The sequence below is a fragment of the Lepidochelys kempii genome, chromosome 14, assembly GCF_965140285.1.
Source record: "Lepidochelys kempii isolate rLepKem1 chromosome 14, rLepKem1.hap1, whole genome shotgun sequence".
Lineage (NCBI taxonomy): Eukaryota > Metazoa > Chordata > Testudines > Cheloniidae > Lepidochelys > Lepidochelys kempii.
In genome coordinates this window covers 45913374-45931041 of record NC_136393.1, presented here as the reverse complement: position 1 = coordinate 45931041, position 17668 = coordinate 45913374, and the positions used below count along the sequence as shown (strand labels likewise).

General features: G+C 53.1%; 1 long non-coding RNA gene across 1 annotated transcript; it reads right to left on the bottom strand.

The window, feature by feature from the left end:
* Nucleotides 1-16299: 16299 nt before the first annotated feature.
* Nucleotides 16300-17337, bottom strand: LOC140897940 (uncharacterized). Its single transcript, XR_012154887.2, has 3 exons — nt 17216-17337; nt 16635-16825; nt 16300-16494 (listed from the first exon to the last, which is right to left on the bottom strand). It is a non-coding gene; the product is annotated as an uncharacterized LOC140897940 (long non-coding RNA).
* Between the last annotated feature and the right edge of the window lie 331 nt (nt 17338-17668).

The window sequence follows — 17668 nt, the reverse complement described above, 5'->3', positions numbered from 1 at the left end:
CACTCCCAATCCCCTTCTCTCCTCCTCCCTGTCAAAACTGCCCCCATTCAGCCCCATCCCGACGACCGAGCTGGGACCATGGGATTCCTTGTCCCCCACTCTCAGCTGCCGTCCAGCCCCACAATTCCCCCCCTGCCCACTACCCACCAATCTCAGAATTTCTCCCAAGTCTTCAGCCCCAGCAATCCCTGCCCTCTGCTGCCCCCTCCAACACCACCCAGCCCCCACCCATTAGCCTGGCCATACCCCTGCCAATCCCATGTCTCTCTCCTCTCGCCAGCTGCCGTATGGCGTGTCTCACTCACCACGATCCTCTTCACCACAGCCGCCTTGCAGCAGCGCGGCTCCAGCGTGTCCTCCCCTCTCTCCCGTGCAGCCAGACATGCGGGGTAGATGGCCTGAAGGAACAGGAGCTGCTGCCCCTCATCCTGGACCCACCAGGAGTGGGGTATAGCGAGAGAGAACCTGTTAGCTAGGGACCTTCCTGCCCCACCCAAACCAGCTCCAGGGCTCAGGCCTCAATGGGAGATTGTGGGGACCCGCCTATTCTCCAAATCCCCCCCCACTCCTACGCAAGCAGGATCAGGAACCGGGACAGTGGCTGTGGGGGGAGACGACCTCGGCTGTTGTGGGACAAACACCCCCATCTTGGGGGTCCCACATCATGCATGTAAAAGGGCCCCATTAGGGTGGTGGATCAGGAAGGACAAGACCTTCGGCAGGGGGTGGGGATGCTGGGAAGGGACAGGGCCATCTTGGTTCCAGCCCAGGTGGGGAACATTTGTACCTTATCTCTGCACTGGAGCTGCTCTCGGATGACCTTGAGAGCAGCTTCATCTTTGGCCACGTCCACCCCTTCCTCCTGCTCCGAATCCAGGGGGGTGCCTGCACCAGGGAGGGAAGGACAGGGGCGTGGTGGGCAGAGCAGGATTCCAGACCCCTCTTCCCAACTCAGGCCCCCAGGGCAGATGGGGCCCCAGACCTCCCTCTCATGGATGCCTTCAGCCCCCAACAGCTGCCGAAGCCCAGAGCTTCCGTGTCCCTGCTGTCCGTGGGGTTCATGGGGCTCAGGCCAGACACCTGGGCTGGGGACCCCCCCCCGGATCCCTGGGAGAGCGTCTGGGCCCAGGGTGTTCACATCCCATCCTCAGCCCTCCCGGAGCCCAGCCTGGCTCCTCACCTGGCACAAAGCAGTGGCCTCCATCGGCCTGGCTGCTGCCAGAGGCCCAGGTGCTGCCGCGGTCCCAGGCTGAGCTGCCGGTGCTGGGACAGGGACCTTCCACCTCCTGGCCGGCGGGGGCTGGAAGGTCCTCAGAGACCGGGCAGGGCGATGCCTCCTGATGGGAAGGAGGGCTGGGCTCCTGGGGCCGCTGCTGCCCACACAACCAGCCGCAGAGCCACCCTGCCCGGCGCCCCTCCTGGGCTGGGTCCTGTCTGCCAAACCGCAGCCTGGGCCAGCTCCACCGGGGCCTGGTCGGGGCCGCTCCCAGCTCGGCGCCTGCGCCGGGAGCCGGGGTCCTTTTCCAGAAGGCCGGGCACTTCCGCCGTCTGGCCTGGACGGGACCTGCTTCCCCGCCAGCGGGGACGCAGGGCTTGCTCTGCCCCTCGGGAAGGCGGCAGCTGCTTCCCTCAGGCTCTGGAGTCACCTGCAGAGCCTTCCTCCGCAACATCCGCAGGAGCCTGGCCATCCTGGAACCGAGCGGGGAGCAGGGGTGAGTCTGGGCTCAAGGCAGCCTTTCACTCCTGGCCCTTTTCCGGCCCTCCTCCTCCCTGCTTCAACCACAGCCGCCCCCTCTGCCCCCACAGGAGTGCAGGGAGTGCCATCTACACACACGGGCAGGAGTTCGTTGCATGATCCGCTCCCAACGTTCCCCCTTTTAATCCCTGCTGCTGCAATATCCAGGAAGTCTCATCCTTTTCCAGCAATGGGGTCAGTCCCAAAGACCATCGGTTACTCTGGACAAGCAGCCCCCTCCTCTTATCCCAGGCCACTCTCCCACCCAGGCTAGAGAAGGAACAGAAGCCAGGAGTCCCGACTTCTCCTGGGAAACCATTCCCCACGTCAAAGTCACAAAGACCTTAGGCACAGGAAGACCAGGGCCCTCCTCGTTCCCCATTGATTTCCATGCTCAGCAGCTCACAGGCTCTGGCCCAGCTCAGAGACTCTCCGCCTGGGGAACAGTGTCCCACAAGGGAAGGGCTGGGAGCCCCATTGCTGGAACCTTTCCAAACACACTGGAGACGGCTCTGGAGAAGCTCCTGCCCGGTCTAAGAGTGAGGGGCTCTTGGGGGCTGTTTGCAAATGAAATCCCCCTTGGGAGATATCCTCTCCCCCTCTTTCTGCCTCTCCCCACAGACAGGGGAAGCCACCGGGGAACCCGAATGCCACTCACTTGCTCTCAGTGATGGTACGATGGATGGCGGATGTTCAGGGTCAGCAGACGTCCCTCACCCTCCTCCTCACTCCCCAAGCCCAAGGCAGGCTGGAGAGGGTGGTGACCTCAGGAGTTACCCTGCCCAGCCAGCAGGCAGGGTGATGACACGAGGGCGATCGACTGGCTGTGAAAACAAGTGTCTGTCTTATTGCCAAGGGAGGGAGAAACTCAGCCAGCAGAAGGGGGGTGCAGAACACGGCCCTAGGGCGGAGGTGACAGCACCTGCAGGATCCTGACATCCCAGCACTTCCAGAGCCCAGGAAATAAGGTGTGAACATTTTCATGGAAACCGTTTTCTGTCAGAAAATCCATTCAGACAAAACCACTTTGTTTCTTGAAATCATAACAAGTAGGATGAAAATTCTTTGCAAAAATATTTGTTTGCAAAACAAGAGCATCTCCTGTTTGTCAAAGCGCATTAAACTGTCTCGTCGTACACAAAGGGGAGACACTATGATCTAGAACATTAGATGAGATGCTTCAGGCTGAGCTAAGTAGTTGCTGCTCTTCACAATTTCAAAATAATAAAATGCAAATGAAATCGAATATTTGGTCATAATCTGCTTTGGCTCAGTGTGATCGGACACCCCCTAGTCTGCACTGCTCCGAGTGACACTCTTCAGTGGATCCCCATCACCCACCCATGGCAAGGTAGATGGGAGAGGATTGTTATTCCTCCTTGACAGAAGGAGAAACGAAGGCTGAGAAAGGTGCAGGGACTTGTCTTTGCTGATGCAGTTGCTCTCAAATGAGCTACAGACCAACAATTGTTCATAGTAATTATTCAGCAAGTATTTCAGAAGAATTGGAATGTTCGAGAGGATCATGAACTGCTCTGAGACAATGAATGGAGAGCAGCATCCACATTAGTCAAACATCTAACTGGTTGTGACTTATTTGCTTGGTCATAAAAGAGAACAAGAAAGACCAGAGTTTCCTCCCTGTCAATAGCCCCCTCCTCAGCCAATCAAGGTTGAGACTTTGAGGGGTGGGAGGCTAAAGGGTCTCACCAAATAGCCCAAAGAATGGCCCTGGTCACCACCGAGGGGATCACTCTCGGAGCACTAGTCCAGTCTCACCTCTCTGTGAGGGCCTCCCACAATCCCCACCCCCCACCTCCCCCACCCCCGCTCCAGACACACAGCTCCTGGTGGTGGGAGGAGAGCAGAGGAAGAGGACAAAGGAAGCAAGAAGAGAAAGGTAGGAGGGACAGAGCAAAAGGGAAAACAAAAAGGAGAAACCCCAATGTCCCCAGTGATTCTAAGGGACAAAGTCCTAGGTCGGAAATAAAATGCTGCCCCCACAATCTAGTGTTTTCCTTTCCTAAAAATCTGCCGGCACCTGATGGATCAGACTGAACAGGTTCCAAACCTCTCCGAGGCTCTTACCTTCTCTAGAGGGACGTCTGTTTTCGAGCAAAACCAGGAAAAGAAAAGGAGAAAACTCCAAAGAGGGTCCTCCTTGCGCTCACGTACGTGCAAGTGAATGCTCTCTCAGTCCTCCAGGAGAGACCTCGAGAAGGAGACGTGCTGAAGCAAAGCCACAGGGATCTCCGAGGTGGCCCCTGTCCTGCCCCCCTGTCCTGCCTGGCTGATGTCAAGATCTCTCTGTGAGATCATCGCCTCCCCACCACCTTTGTCCAATAGGCTGAGGTCCTGCCAAAGGCCCTTGTGATGTCACTGCCACACCCACCCCTCCCCAGCAGTGCTGATGTCCTGCCCCTGTCCAGCCACACCGGATGTTTGAGCTGCTTCCCCTGGGTCACCCCACGCAATGAGCGTTCATTGTGGGCTCAAGCCGAACACAGTAAAACATCAGAGGCTTCTCCCCATGCAAAGCTCAGTTTTTCATAAATTAGCAGACTTTATGGACAGAAGAGACAATTAGAGTACGTCATCAGACCCCCTGCAAATCACATGCTTTCTGTAGAGAATAGTAGCTAGTTTTTGACTACACACGTTCCAGAAAGCCATCTCGTCTTCATTAGAAGACATTAAGAGGTGGGGAATTCCCACCACTTCCCTTTCTAGTTTGTTCCTTTGGTGATTCATTCTCAGTGTTGAATATGTGTGCCCTCTTTCTCATATGAATTGGTCTCTTTTGAGTTTCCAGCCACTGCGTCTTGTTATGCTTTTCTCTGCTAGATCAATGAGCCCTTTAATACCCGATAGTTTCTCTTCATGAAGTCACTTCAACACTTCAAATGACGTCACCTCCCGATCTTTTTTATCATCTAAACAGGCTGAGCTCTTTCAATAGCTCCCTCGCAGGCATTTTTCTCCAGCCCTCAAAATGTTTCATTGCTTTTTACTGCCCCATCTCCAATATTTCCAAATCTTTTTTCAAAGGTGGACGCCAAAACTGGATGCAGGATTCCATGATGAGTCTTCCTCATGGTGTGTCACCTCCCTCTGCTCCTCACTGCTCTTTTCATACATCTAATGATGGCTTTAGCCCCGTTCACCACAGCATCACCCTGGGTGCTCATGTTGAATGGCTTGCCGAGCATGGCCCCAAAATCCTCTTCACAGTCAGTGCTTTCCTGGATACACTGCCCCACTCTGTAGGTGTGGCCTGCATGCTTTGTTGCTAGCGAAAGGACCCTTCCTTTGGTTCTTTTCCAGCTGGTTTTCTTTGAATGGGTCCAGCTTCTCAAGGGATCCGATTGCTCTGTGTCACTGCCCTCTCCTCATCATTAATTACCACTCTGCTACTATTTTATCACCCACCAATGTTAGCAGCAGTGATTTTTATTTGGGTTGCAGTTCATTGATATTTATTTTCATGTATTAGTCCTTGAGAGCCTCTTCATATCCCTAGTGCCCAGAACCTGCTCCTCACAGCACAGCGAGAAAAGGCCGCCCAGCCCAGCTGTGCCCTAGGGGCTAAGCACAGAATTAACTTTGGAGCTTGTGCCATCCATAGCTTCTGAACAACATGTGGGGGTCATCAGCTTAGAAATACACTCTAGACCGGTAGCGTAGACAGGCCCCAAATGTATCCAAGTGTCCCGCCTTGAAAAAGAGGAGAGAAGAAAACATAACCCTGAGTAGCGTTATTTTATAGTCGTGGAAACTGAGGCACAGAGAAGCAAAGAGATTCGCTCATGGTCAAAAAGCCAGGAATAGAAAACGGCAGATCTGCTGATAGTCAGTCCCGGGCCCTAGCCGTGTTTGTCCTGGCCTCTCTGCTTCAGCTCCAGTGACAACCCAGGTCGAGGTTTTCTTCTTTTCCGTATCCTTTAACTTCACGTCACTGCAGAAGAAAGATTGTTTCTGAGCAGCTGGCTCTAATGCGTGGAGATGTCTTTCCAGAAGACATGCTTTGGCTCAGTCCCATGTCGTAGGTTTTCTGGAGGAAGCGCTCGGTGACGTTCTAGGGCCTGTGTTACAGAGAAGATGGACAGAATGGTCCTTTCTGACCTTCATTTTTTTCTTTCGCTCGGAGGATAACGCTGGACATTTTCTCTCATTCACTTTCCTTTGGAATAATTTCAATCCAGTCCAAAGGATTTCCTCTTCTGTTGCATCTTCAGCACCTTTCCTAGCAAACAGTTACTGTTCGAGCCCAGGTTTCCAGTTTCAGGCTGTCCCAGGGTGAGATGGCCATGAAAGGGGTAGTAGCTGAACTGAACCTCTCCCCAGGTGAAGGGAATAAGTGCAGGGGTCACGTGAGAAGGAGCAGCATGTAACTAGGATCCAGGCCCGTTGGGCGATATCAGAACAGCCTGTGCTCCGCCAGGAGAGAGACCCGCAATGGGAGCAGGCCTGGGAGGGGCTTGGATAGTCCTTTCAAGGCAGTTTGGGTACACAGTACGGGATGGAACAGCCAAGCTGCTAGGGTTGGGAGCTGGGCCTCCTGGCAGTGTCCAGGAACGAAAGCACAGCATCTGCCAGGAAGGGAGTCCCCACAGAGGGACACCGTAATCTCCCAGGGAGGGAAAAGGCTCTGACTGCCATTTCTTAACCTCATGGGGTGTTCTCCTGCTCTGCCAACCACACCCGTATTTCAGCATCTCCAGGTGCCTGAAGGAGCAGGAACCAGAGGCCATCCTGCAGCTGGGACAGAGATGGAGGTTGATGACCTACCAGCCCATGGAGACCACGGGGCAGGACAGCCGTCACGACAGGGGAATGCAGCTCCAGATCTGGGAGCAGCTTCCCTTTGCTGGCACGAGACCTTGCAGGTTGCGGGGGGTGAGACAGGCACTAACTTTTGGTAACCCTCCGTGGGATCAGAGGGTAATGGTTTGTAGAAAGTGGTGTTGGAGAGCTTTACAAAAACTAGGCAAGCCATGTACAACACACACTTAGCTTCTCTCCAAAAGAAAAAGGACACTAAACGATCTAAACTACTACATGCCACAAGGGGCCACAACAGTGGTTCCTTGAACCCACCCGGCAATATTGTTAATCTATCCAGCTATAGTCTTAGCCCAGCAGAAGAATCTGTCCTATCTCGGGGCCTCTCCTTCTGCCCCCCTCCCACCCCCACAAGCAGGATACAGTTCTGTGGTGACCTAGAATCCTATTTTCGACCTCTCCGACTCAAGGAATATTTCCAACACACCTCAGAACAACATACTAACGCACAGAGAGCTTCCTACCAAGACTACGAAAGGAAGGATTCTGGGTGGACTCCTCCGGAAGGTCGAAACAACAGACTGGACTTCTACATAGAGTGCTTCTGCCGACGTGCACGGGCTGAAATTGTGGAAAAGCAGCATCACTTGCCCCATAACCTCAGCCGTGCAGAACACAACGCCATCCACAGCCTCAGAAACAGCTCAGACATCATAATCAAAAAGGCTGACAAAGGAGGTGCTGTTGTCATCATGAATAGGTCGGAATATGAACAAGAGGCTGCTCGGCAGCTCTCCAACACCACTTTCTACAAGCCATTACCCTCTGATCCCACTGAGAGTTACCAAAAGAAACTACAGCATCTGCTCAAGAAACTCCCTGAAAAAGCACAAGAACAAATCTGCACAGACACACCCCTAGAGCCCCAACCAGGGGTCTTCTATCTGCTACCCAAGTTCCATAAACCTGGAAATCCTGGACGCCCCTTCATCTCAGGCATTGGCATCCTGACATCAGGATTGTCTGGTTATGTAGACTCTCTCCTCAGGCCCTATGCTACCAGCACTCCCAGCTATCACTTCAATCTCTCTGGTCACTCTCCAAGGAACTCCCCACTCCGAGACCCTAGACACTGTGGCCTGTAAATGCAGGTGGGGAATTAATTACTGACCTCGGTGGCGTTCAGAAGCCTGTCCTGAAGCATGGGATTGGGTCAGAGGGACAGCTAGCGCTGGCCACAGTGTCCAGGGTCTCTTGGAGTGGGAAGTTCCTTGGAGAATTCCACTGTGTGGGAGACTCAGCTGTGAAGGGAGGGGCGGGCAGGAGCATCTCATCAACCCAAGATTGGAACAACTGAAGTAATGTTCCTTTTACACGGAGCCTCAGCTCTTTGGAACCTCTGCAAACGCTTTAGCCACGTGTTTAACTCCATCTGTAGGAGTAGCCTTGGATGGCAGTGGGAGGGCTCAGGTGTGTAAATGTTTGCAGGATGGGTGCTCAGGGCAGTCCCTGACGCCAGGGCAAAGTGGATGTAGAAGTGCCGCTGTCTGGTTTTGGGAGCCTGCCTGCACACCAAACTCACTCGGCGCAGGGTGCATGACTGCAAGGCGCTGGGCCGGGGAAAATCAGCCCCGGGTGGTTATTTTGAGGAGAAAACCAGAGCCACTTCTGGGGTCTTTCAGCTTCTAATGCCCTTTCCCCTCTGCAGCTGGATTTCAGCGTACGATAAAATCCCTCTCAATGCTGAGTCAGTGTAATAAATCACTGGACTGGGTGCAGGAATCAATAGGCGACGTTCTCTGGCCTGGGTTATGCCAGGGCTCAGACTAAATGATTGTTCCCAAGACTTTTAAAAGCTGAGCCCCCTCCTCAAGGCAAAGAAACCAATCGTGCCCCTCACCCGTCAGCAATGTGTTCGCGACCCCACCCCCCATTTTCCTGGATACATCTTCAAACCCCACCCTTCCCACCACGGCTAGCCCTTCCCCACGCTTCAGGCGACGCTGGAGTAGATGATCCTAACCGTCCCCTCTAACCTTAAGACCTGAGGGACCCCATCCTGGAGCATCTTAAAAATCCCAGTTCCCAGACTCTGGAACAGGGGCTGCTTTGCCGGGCTCACCTTTCTCCCTCCGTCAGGTTGGCCAATGGGGATAATGAGCCTGGAGATCTCATTCCCGCTGCTCTGAGTGCTGCCCATGTGCGCACGACCCAACTCAGCTCTTCCTGTATCCCAGGAACATCTTCATCTTCTGGGATCCTCATGGGAGCAGTGGGATGATTTAACGGAGTCCCTTAGTCATGGGGCCTTTCTCTCTCTTTTTTTGTTTCAGAGCCAGCGTCCTGGAGTCGTCTCCTGGTGCGTGGAGTGGTGGGGGTGGTGGGGGAGCTAGTCTAACTATACCAATGTGGGTTTTGGAAAGGTAGGGGGAAAGTGTTTGCCTACTCGCGACTCGTCTTCAGGAAGCTGCTGACTCATCCCTCCCCGCAGCCTGGAAGTCCGCAGGATTCACAGGAATTTGAGCTCCCCGCAGTGTGTGACAGGGACGGGGACCAGGCCCAGGGAACCAGAAACAGGAATCGAGACCCAGCCCTGGAGAATGGGGAAGGAGACCTGCTCATGGAGGACAGACGCTTCTCCCAGGAACCCAGAGGAAGGGATCCATTAGGTGGGGACACGGGTGTGGCCCAGGAAACTGGAGTAGCATTGCCAATCCTCCAGGGTGACCGGGAGTCTGCAGGAATTCAAGATTAATTTTTAATTAAACATTATGGCATGTGATAAAATCTTCAGGAATCCGTCCAATTAAAATTGGCAACCCTAAAGCGGAGTCGGGGGGAGGGACCCATTAAATGGAGACAGACTTGGGCTGGGAAACCAGCTAGAGGAGCTGATCCCTCTTACGGTGCCCCTCAATGGTGGGGACTAGACTGGGCGAAACTTTTCATCTAAACCAATTTCAGGTGAAAAATGCAGATTCAGCAGTTTGCGAATTCGTATCCGGTCTGCTGAATTGTTCACGTCCAGCCCCTCCCCCCAGTTCTTAACAAGTCAAAGCATTTCGTTTAGACACTTTCCAAACAAACCATTTTGATTTTTCAGCTTGAAACAATTTTTTGTTTAAAAATGTCCTTCAGTTTTATTTTAAAAATTCAAAAAGTTACAAATATTGAAATGTTCCTGGGTTTTTGTTGTTGTTTTTTTTAATGATTTTTGGTTCATCAAAAATTCGGAAAAATTTTAGTTTTGTTCAACCTGAAACCAGTTTTTTTCCATCTCTTTTTTGGAATTGCCAGCGACCAAAAAATTCTGTTTGCCCAGCTCCAGGGGCGGGTGAGAATTTTAGCGGTAATATTGTGGGTCTCTGAGTCTCCTTGTTGCTCAAAGTTTTCTTACTGTAACAAACTAATTTGGGATGAAGGCAGGATGGGAAAAAGCTTCCTAAAAGTGTGGGGGCGGGGGGGGGCTGGCAGCCAAACTGTGACCCAGCCCCTGTGCCACCCCTTCTCCTTGAAGTCCTGCCCCCTCAACCCCCCCCTTCCCTGACTCCCCCCTCATACCGCCTTTCTCGTTGAGCTCCCACTTCACACTGCCCCTTGCCCCCAAAACACTCCCCCCCTCCCTTCTCTCCCCCCTCGTCCAGTCGCTCACACTTATGGACAGTAAAAAGTGGTGGGCCCTGGTCTCCCCTGTTCCGGCACCCCTGGATGAGAGTGGGAGAGGATGAAGAACTCCTTTCAAATATAACTCCCCCCCACCTCACAAAAGCACAATTTGCCAGCAACAGCAAAACATGCACCTAACCAACCCGGGCCAGTCACGCTGTGTTGTGTGTGACATCCCCATCCTGGAGCGGTTTATGTCTTTGAGAATGTGAACCCCGCAGGCCTGGGTGTTTCTCTACGTAATGTGACCTCAGTGCTCCTGATGAGAGCCATTGTTTGTAAATGTTTCAGGAGCAGACATATTTATCATTCATGGACACACAGACATTTCTTCATAATTAGAACTGGTCAAAAATAGCGGGTCATGAAAACTGAAGAAGAAACCACTTCCCCCCCCGCCCCCGATATTCTTCAAACTTATTTGCAAATGTTTTTAATTATCAAACTTTTGTTTAGTTTTGGTGGGAAAAACTCCACGTTCTCTCTCAAATGGGCAGAGAAATCCAAAATTTTTTTTTAAAAAGGGAACTTTTTTCAAATGATCAATGTAATCCAAAGTGTCATTTTAGTTAAAAGGTTGCATTGTCAGTGTAAAATCATTTTGAACCAGATCTATTACTGTATAAGAAGATGAGTTTATTTTTTCATGCTGCATTGTTTGGGCTAAGTTCCAAGTGGTATTTCAGTTTTTGCCCAGCTCTTCTTTTCTTGCGTCTGCACCTCTCATAAGCTGTGGCCTTAATCTTGGCCCTGGAAACACTTGCGTGCTGTCCTAAATATAAAGGGAAGGGTAAACATCTTTAAAATCCCTCCTGGCCAGAGGAAAAACCCTTTCACCTGTAAAGGGTTAAGAAGCTAGGATAACCTCGCTGGCACCTGACCAAAATGACCAATGAGGAGACAAGATACTTTCAAAAGCTGGGAAGAGGGAGAACATCAAAGAGTCTGTGTCTTTCTGGGGGATGTTTCTGCCGGGGACAGAACAGGAATGGAGTCTTAGAACTTCGTAAGTAATCGAGCTAGATATGCGTTGGATTTTGATTTCTTTAAACGGCTGAGAAAAGAAGTTGTGCTGAATAGAATGAATATTCCTGTCTGTGTCTCTTTTTTATAACCTAAGGTTTTGCCTAGAGGGATTCTCTATGTTTTGAATCTAATTACCCTGTAAGGAAGGTATTTACCATCCTGATTTTACAGAGGTGATTTTTTTCTTTTTACTGTTTCTTCGATTAAAATGTTTCTTTTCAAGAACTGATTGCTTTTTTCATTGTTCTGAGATCCAAGGGCTTGGGTCTGTTGTCACCTATGCAAATTGGTGAGGATTTTTACCAAACCTTCCCCAGGAAGTGGGGTGCAAGGGTTGGGAGGGTTTTTTGGGGGAAAGACGTTTCCAAACAACGTTTTCTCAGGAATCCAGAGAAATGTTTGGTGGGGGCAGTGGAAAACCAAGGGCAAGGGGTAAAATAGTTTGTACCTTGGGGAAGTTTTAACCTAAGCTGGTATAAGTAAGCTTTGGAGGTTTTCATGCAGGTCCCCACATTTGTACCCTAGAGTTCAAAGTGGGGAAGGAACCTTGACACGTGCATGTTTAACTTTAATGACTGCTGTGAATAATTCCATTTCAATGGGACAACTCTGAGGTCGGGTTTACACTACGGCCCTATATCAGTGTAACTACGTCACTCATTTATTTAATTTTCTTCCTTTTATATGTGAAAGTTATTGAGAGCTTAAAGCAGGTAAAATACATGAACAGGTTCAGACAGTCCAAGTTTGTCAGTGCAAAGAGACAGCAGAGATGTGGTATATGCGAGTTTTCCATAAGTCTCTCAGGGTTACCCAGGATAACTTTGGGGATCTCTGTCTTGCATCGGGAATGTTCCCTGAAAGTATCCAAACAGCTCAGAGATGCAGAACCATTCCCTGGATCGATTCTTATAGCTGTCTTCCCCGGAAAGCAGTCTGGCAAGTGTTCCTGTCAGCTCTTTGCTAAGTTATCTGCCAAAACACTAGAGTTTTCAGGTGCCTAAGTAGCCCCTGGAATCATGGTGAACTTATCCTCCCCGCCACCACCAAAATTTGAAATGGTGCCCTGAGTACACGGGACCCTACCGTGCTCCCCCAGAGGAGCTGCATTAACAGGCAACTCTGCAAGTTATCTGCATGCCTCTGCAAGTGACCCCCATGCCTCTCCATTTCCTTGGCCACATGTATCCTGTCCCCTTGCTGGCGGCTAATCCAGAAAAAGAGGGAAAGAGCTCATCACTGCGACCACCTGAGGAATGTGTTGGGTTGAGATCAGCTGGTCAAAGCAGGCAATAGGGACAGAATCTGAGACTTGAAGCTCCTCGAGTGACCTCTGACCTTCCCAGACCTGCCCTTCAATCAGACACAGCCATTGTAAAGTTGAATGTGATAGTAACTAGACCCATTTTAAACCCTTCACCACACAAGACAAAGCCCTTAGGATTCATCATTAATGATTTATTTCTCCTCCCCTGGATTCCTGCAGCCCCCAGCCACCTTGGAGCTTTCCCTCGTCTCTCCCAGGCTGGGCTCACTTGATGGCAGGAGCTCAGCGGAGGGTCCAGCTTTGCTCTTTCGCTTCCTTTCTTCACGTCTTTGGGTGGCTGCATTTGCAACTGAGCAGCCTGATGGAAACACTGAGTCCTCTGTCTCGGCAGGCAGGCCCAGCCACCAAAGCCAAAGACTCCCTGAGAACAGGGGGAGGTTCGCCTCAACTCTCAGGAGTGGAGGCTTAGCCCATAGGGTAGGGTTACCATTTTTGAACTTTCAAAAAAGAGGACACTCCGGGTGGGGGGGCGGAGTGGTAGCCCTGCCCCTTATCTACTCCCTCCCACTTCCTGCCCCCGACTGCCCCCCACAGAACTGTCAACCCATCCAACCCCCCCGCTCCTAGTCCCCTGATCTCCCGCTCCCAGGACCCCATCCTCTATCTAAGCCTTCCTTCTCTCTGTCTCCAACTGCCCCCTCCTGAGACCCCCCCACCCTAACTGCCCCCCTAGAACTTTCCCCCCGCCTGTCCCCTGACTGCCACACCCCCTATCCGCACCCCTGCCCCCTGACAGACCCCCGGGTCTCCCACACCGATCCAACCACTTCCTTTCCCCTGACTGCCCCCGCAGAACCTCCGACCTATCTAACCCCCCTCCGCTCCCTGCCGCTGACTTCCCCCTTGAACCTCCGCCCCATCCAATCCCCCCTGCTCCATCTCCCTTGACTCCCCCGACCCCTCTCCCTGCCCACCCCCTGACAGGCTCCCTCCAGAATCCCTGACCCATCCAACCCCTCCTGCTCCCTGTCCCCTGACTGTCCTTGGGACCCCATGCCCCTTCTCCAGCCCCCCGGCTCCCTTACCCTGCTGCTCAGAGCAGTGTGTCTGGGGTGCGGAGCCAGACACAGTGCCGTGCTCCCCCGCAGAGCACGCAGCTCCCCCCCCCACCCCCCCCGCCCCCAGAGTGCTGCATTGGGAGGGAAATCCCGGCCCTTTGGAGAGTTTTACAAATTCCTCCTGGAGGGCGATTTAAAACCCAAAAAGCCGGACATGTCCGGGAAAATCCGGACGCATGGTAACCCGACCACAGGGACTCCAGGATCTGCAGCTGCTGCCACCTCTATGGTGATTCCTCCGACTCATCACCAACCAGCTCTTCCCCATTCTGCCAGCCGGCCCCACGGTCTGACCGTGCAGGAGAACAGAAACCCTTTGGGACAGCAGGAGAGTCTCCTCAATGCCGCACGCTTTGCATGGCTTCCCGCGGTCACCGGGAAACACGACTGCCCTGCCCCCAGGAGTCTCTCAAGGAGCTGCCGGCGCAGTCACTGGGCACCCACTCCTAATGGTCTCGGGCAGTGGCATTGCAGAGGGAGCTGAGCAGACCGTCCCTTCTGTGACTTCCTGAATTGCTGCCAGGACGGACTCTCCTCTGCGCTAGGGAGAGTCCCCGAGGAAAAACAGCTGTGGTAGGGGAGGGGGCAAGACAAGCTCTCCCCCTGAGTCCTTGAATAGCAGGCAAGCAGGACTTTGGGAGCCAGAGATCGGTGTGTCTTTCTGGGAGAGCAGAGCTGGAGAGCAGAAAAGGGCACTGGAGGAATTGTCGAAAAGTCAGTGTCATGGCCGGGTCATGAGCAGCCAGACCTAGTGGTCAGAGGCAGAGTCCACACTCACAAGGCAGGAGTCGAGAGTCAGCTGGGTCAGGACACTGGAAGAGCAGAAGCAAAAGACCAAATTGTGTTCAGCACCTCAAGCCAGATGAGTCACCCCGAGTCCGGATGCCAGGAAATCAAGCCTGGGGAGTGGGAGCAGGAACAGCCAACACACGGTCCAGAGCCGGGGAGGAGCTCGGGTGTTCAGACAGCTCCTTGTTCCTGCTGTTGGTTTAAGGAGGTCCCGGGGGCCGATTAGCTGTTCTGGGACTTTGCCAATAGGTCCTCAGGGATGGAGCCTCAAATTGGGTCTGGACTTCGTCAGTCCTAGGTAAGCAGTTTTTCGTAGGTTTCCAGGTGGCTGCTCCCAGGAACCCTGGAGACCCGGGTTAATGATCCGGGGGTCATGACAGTGACTGATCTCTCCCCGCTCAAACCTCCTTCACGAAAGAGTCTCCAGGGTCCCGGACACATCCTCTGAGAATAAAAAAAACACAGTCATGATGAAAATAGGCTATGGAACAGGAGCCCCCTCTTCGTTGCAACAGCTCCAAGTGCCCGGAAGAGTGGACGGTTCTTACCTCCAGGAGATGCCTGGATCTTCCATCTAAGCCTCACTGGGACCCCTGTTTCTTGGTCTGACAGGATGAGATCATCTGTCTCCACTGCTCCCTGCACTGGGCTGGCTGCAGCACACATCTGTGTAAGAGGCTGGGCCAGAGAGATGTTACAGTCAGGGTCCAGGCAGCCCAGAAGAAGACGAAGCAATCAAATCAGCGGATTCGACAGAGAAGTTTTCTACCCTACAGGGACATCAAAGAAGGTCTGTTAGGAAAGCTGAGATGTTAGTCTGGAAACTGCCAAGGCAAAGATTGTGACTTGTTAAGATTCAGTTTAAATCACTACAAAGTGTGTTGTGTTTTGTTTGTCTCTTTGAAATTTGTCTCTTTCTCTTCCTTAGTGTCACTTAAATCTCTTCTTTGTTACTGTGCTTCCAAAACCACCTCAGTGTCGTGTGTTCAAGTGAAGTGTGAATCTCCAGAGTACCCAACAGGCTGAGCTGTGCCCTGTCTCTCTGAAGGTAGCGAATAATTTCTGAGCGGTGCTGGGCTCAGAGTCCAAGGGCACTTCACCAGACACCTCCTGTGAAGCCCAAAGAGACCAAAGGAGCAGGAGAGATTCAGGCCCCACTGACCCATGGGAACTTCCCACAGAAGAGGTTACACAGGGCTCCAGACACAGCCAGCAGGATCCCTCCCACAAGCTGGGCCATGTCCTTCCCCTCCCAGCCCCACAGCTTCCTCCCCACTCCAGCCTCAGGAACCCCTCCCACCTCCCTGCTCTCCCCACCCACTCTCCAATACCAGGCTCTTTCCAGAATGGAAGCAGGTGCGTACCAGAGTTCACTCACCGCTAGATGCTGGCCAGGCCTCGTGTCACCGCTTTCTCGCTGGGCTAGCAACCCCGCTGATACTCACGCTTGCAGTTTGTTGGCTGGGAACTCAGCCCCCCAACCAGGTGACTGGCCTTTACTCCACTTCTTCCTGGGTCGTGCTCCTTCCAAACAAAGTCCAAAAATGTCTTGAACAGAAACAAGGCCTTCCACCCTCGTGGGGAGCTCTTCCTCAGCCTGATTTCGGCTTGGCCTGCCCTTCTTGGGTTTTTATGGTCTTCTGTGTCCCCTTCCTTAGGGACGGTGAGAGAACCCAGTCCTACCCTGGACTCCAGGTTTCGGCCCAAGGCTGTCTACTGAACAGCTCGCTCTGCTTCTGTACTTTTGCTGCTGTTTCCCCTTGTTTCCTCTCAGGTGGGGCTGACTTGGTCATCAACTTGGCCTAGCCCCAGGCTTGGCAGCCACAGGCCAAGTCACCCTGTTAGATACCCTCCTCTTTCAAATCTGGTCTAGCCCGGCTGACAGGTTTGCTGAGGGGATGGTGAAACCCCATTGCTGATCAGAAGGAGGTCAGTCTGTTCTCTAGGAGCTGAAGGTCCATTTGTCCTGCTGCGGGAAGTGGAGCTGGAGAGCGGAGATGTTATGTGAAAGAGACTGCATGATGGAGTTGGAGACTGAGGGATGGGAGCCTCCTCCCAGAAACGCTCCCAGGAGAACAGGTTGGAGTAGGAGTTCTCTGGGGAGCCTCTTCCTAGGAAAAAAACAAGGGTGGCACATTGATGGAGATGTCTCCGTCGCAGGGATGGGGGAAGCTCCCAGCCAGGCTATGCAGCAGGGATCCCATTTCTCCCCCAAGAAACCCATATGCCCAAAGAAGTCAATGGCTCTTACCTCCATGAGGGAGCAGGGTCTTCCCTCTCAGCCTCTTTGAGAACTACCACTGATTGGTTTCCTCGGACAAGGGACCTGTCCCCACTGTTCCCTGAGGTGGCTCAGCTTCTGACTGCAGCCATCTGGGAGGCTGTCACACACCCCAGGGCCTAGAAGTCACGGGGGGAGGAGGCTCCTCTTCATGTCACACTCTGAGAGCCCAGAGAAGGGCCAAAGGAAGAATAAAGAGCAGGAGATGAAGCTAGCCCTGAGCCTCTGTCCCATCCTCACCTCCTCAAATGTGGAGCTTCCTGAGCTTCAGTTGGGCAGACAGTCTGTAGCCCTGACCCAAAGGTACTTCTGCGCCATATGGGGCAGGAAGATCTCTGCCTGGGAGCATGGGGAATGGGCTGGGGGTGAGATGAAGGAAAGAGGGGAGGGGTATGGGTATGAGGGAAAGAGCTCCTGCCCCAGATGAAGGAATTTGGGGGGGCCGAGGGAAGGACCCAGCTCCACAGAGAGGGGAGAGAATTTCTGTGAGTGCCAGGGGCCTCCATTTCTGCTTCCACTAGCCCCGCATTTACAGTGAGACAGAGCAGTACCTGCAGCAGGGAGCGGGACTTGCTGAACAAGGAGGGGAACCTTTCAGAGCATCAGATGAGCCACAGCCCTTGCAGCGCCTCGGGCATCTGGTGCAAGTGCCTGATGATGTGAAGCTGGCCCATGACCTTGGCTGTGACATCCTCGTGCTGCAGGGGAACAAGAACATGTCAGAGACTGAGACACTCCCCAGGAATCAGGGAGGATTAAGGGCACCTGGAATCAGCACCATCATTTCCACCCAGCAGCTGCTCATGTCTGAGTGGTGGATTCACCCTCCCGACCCCCAGGATGGAGGCTTGCTGTCCTCTCTAGTGACCTCCAGTGCCAACCCCCCTCCTTGTCGGGTGAGCTCCTGCCACCTCCCCATCAGTGCCTCTGACAGCTGTTCCACCTCCAACCCACCTGGGGACACCGCTCAAGTTCGGAGAACCCTCTCCTCCACCCCCACCTCC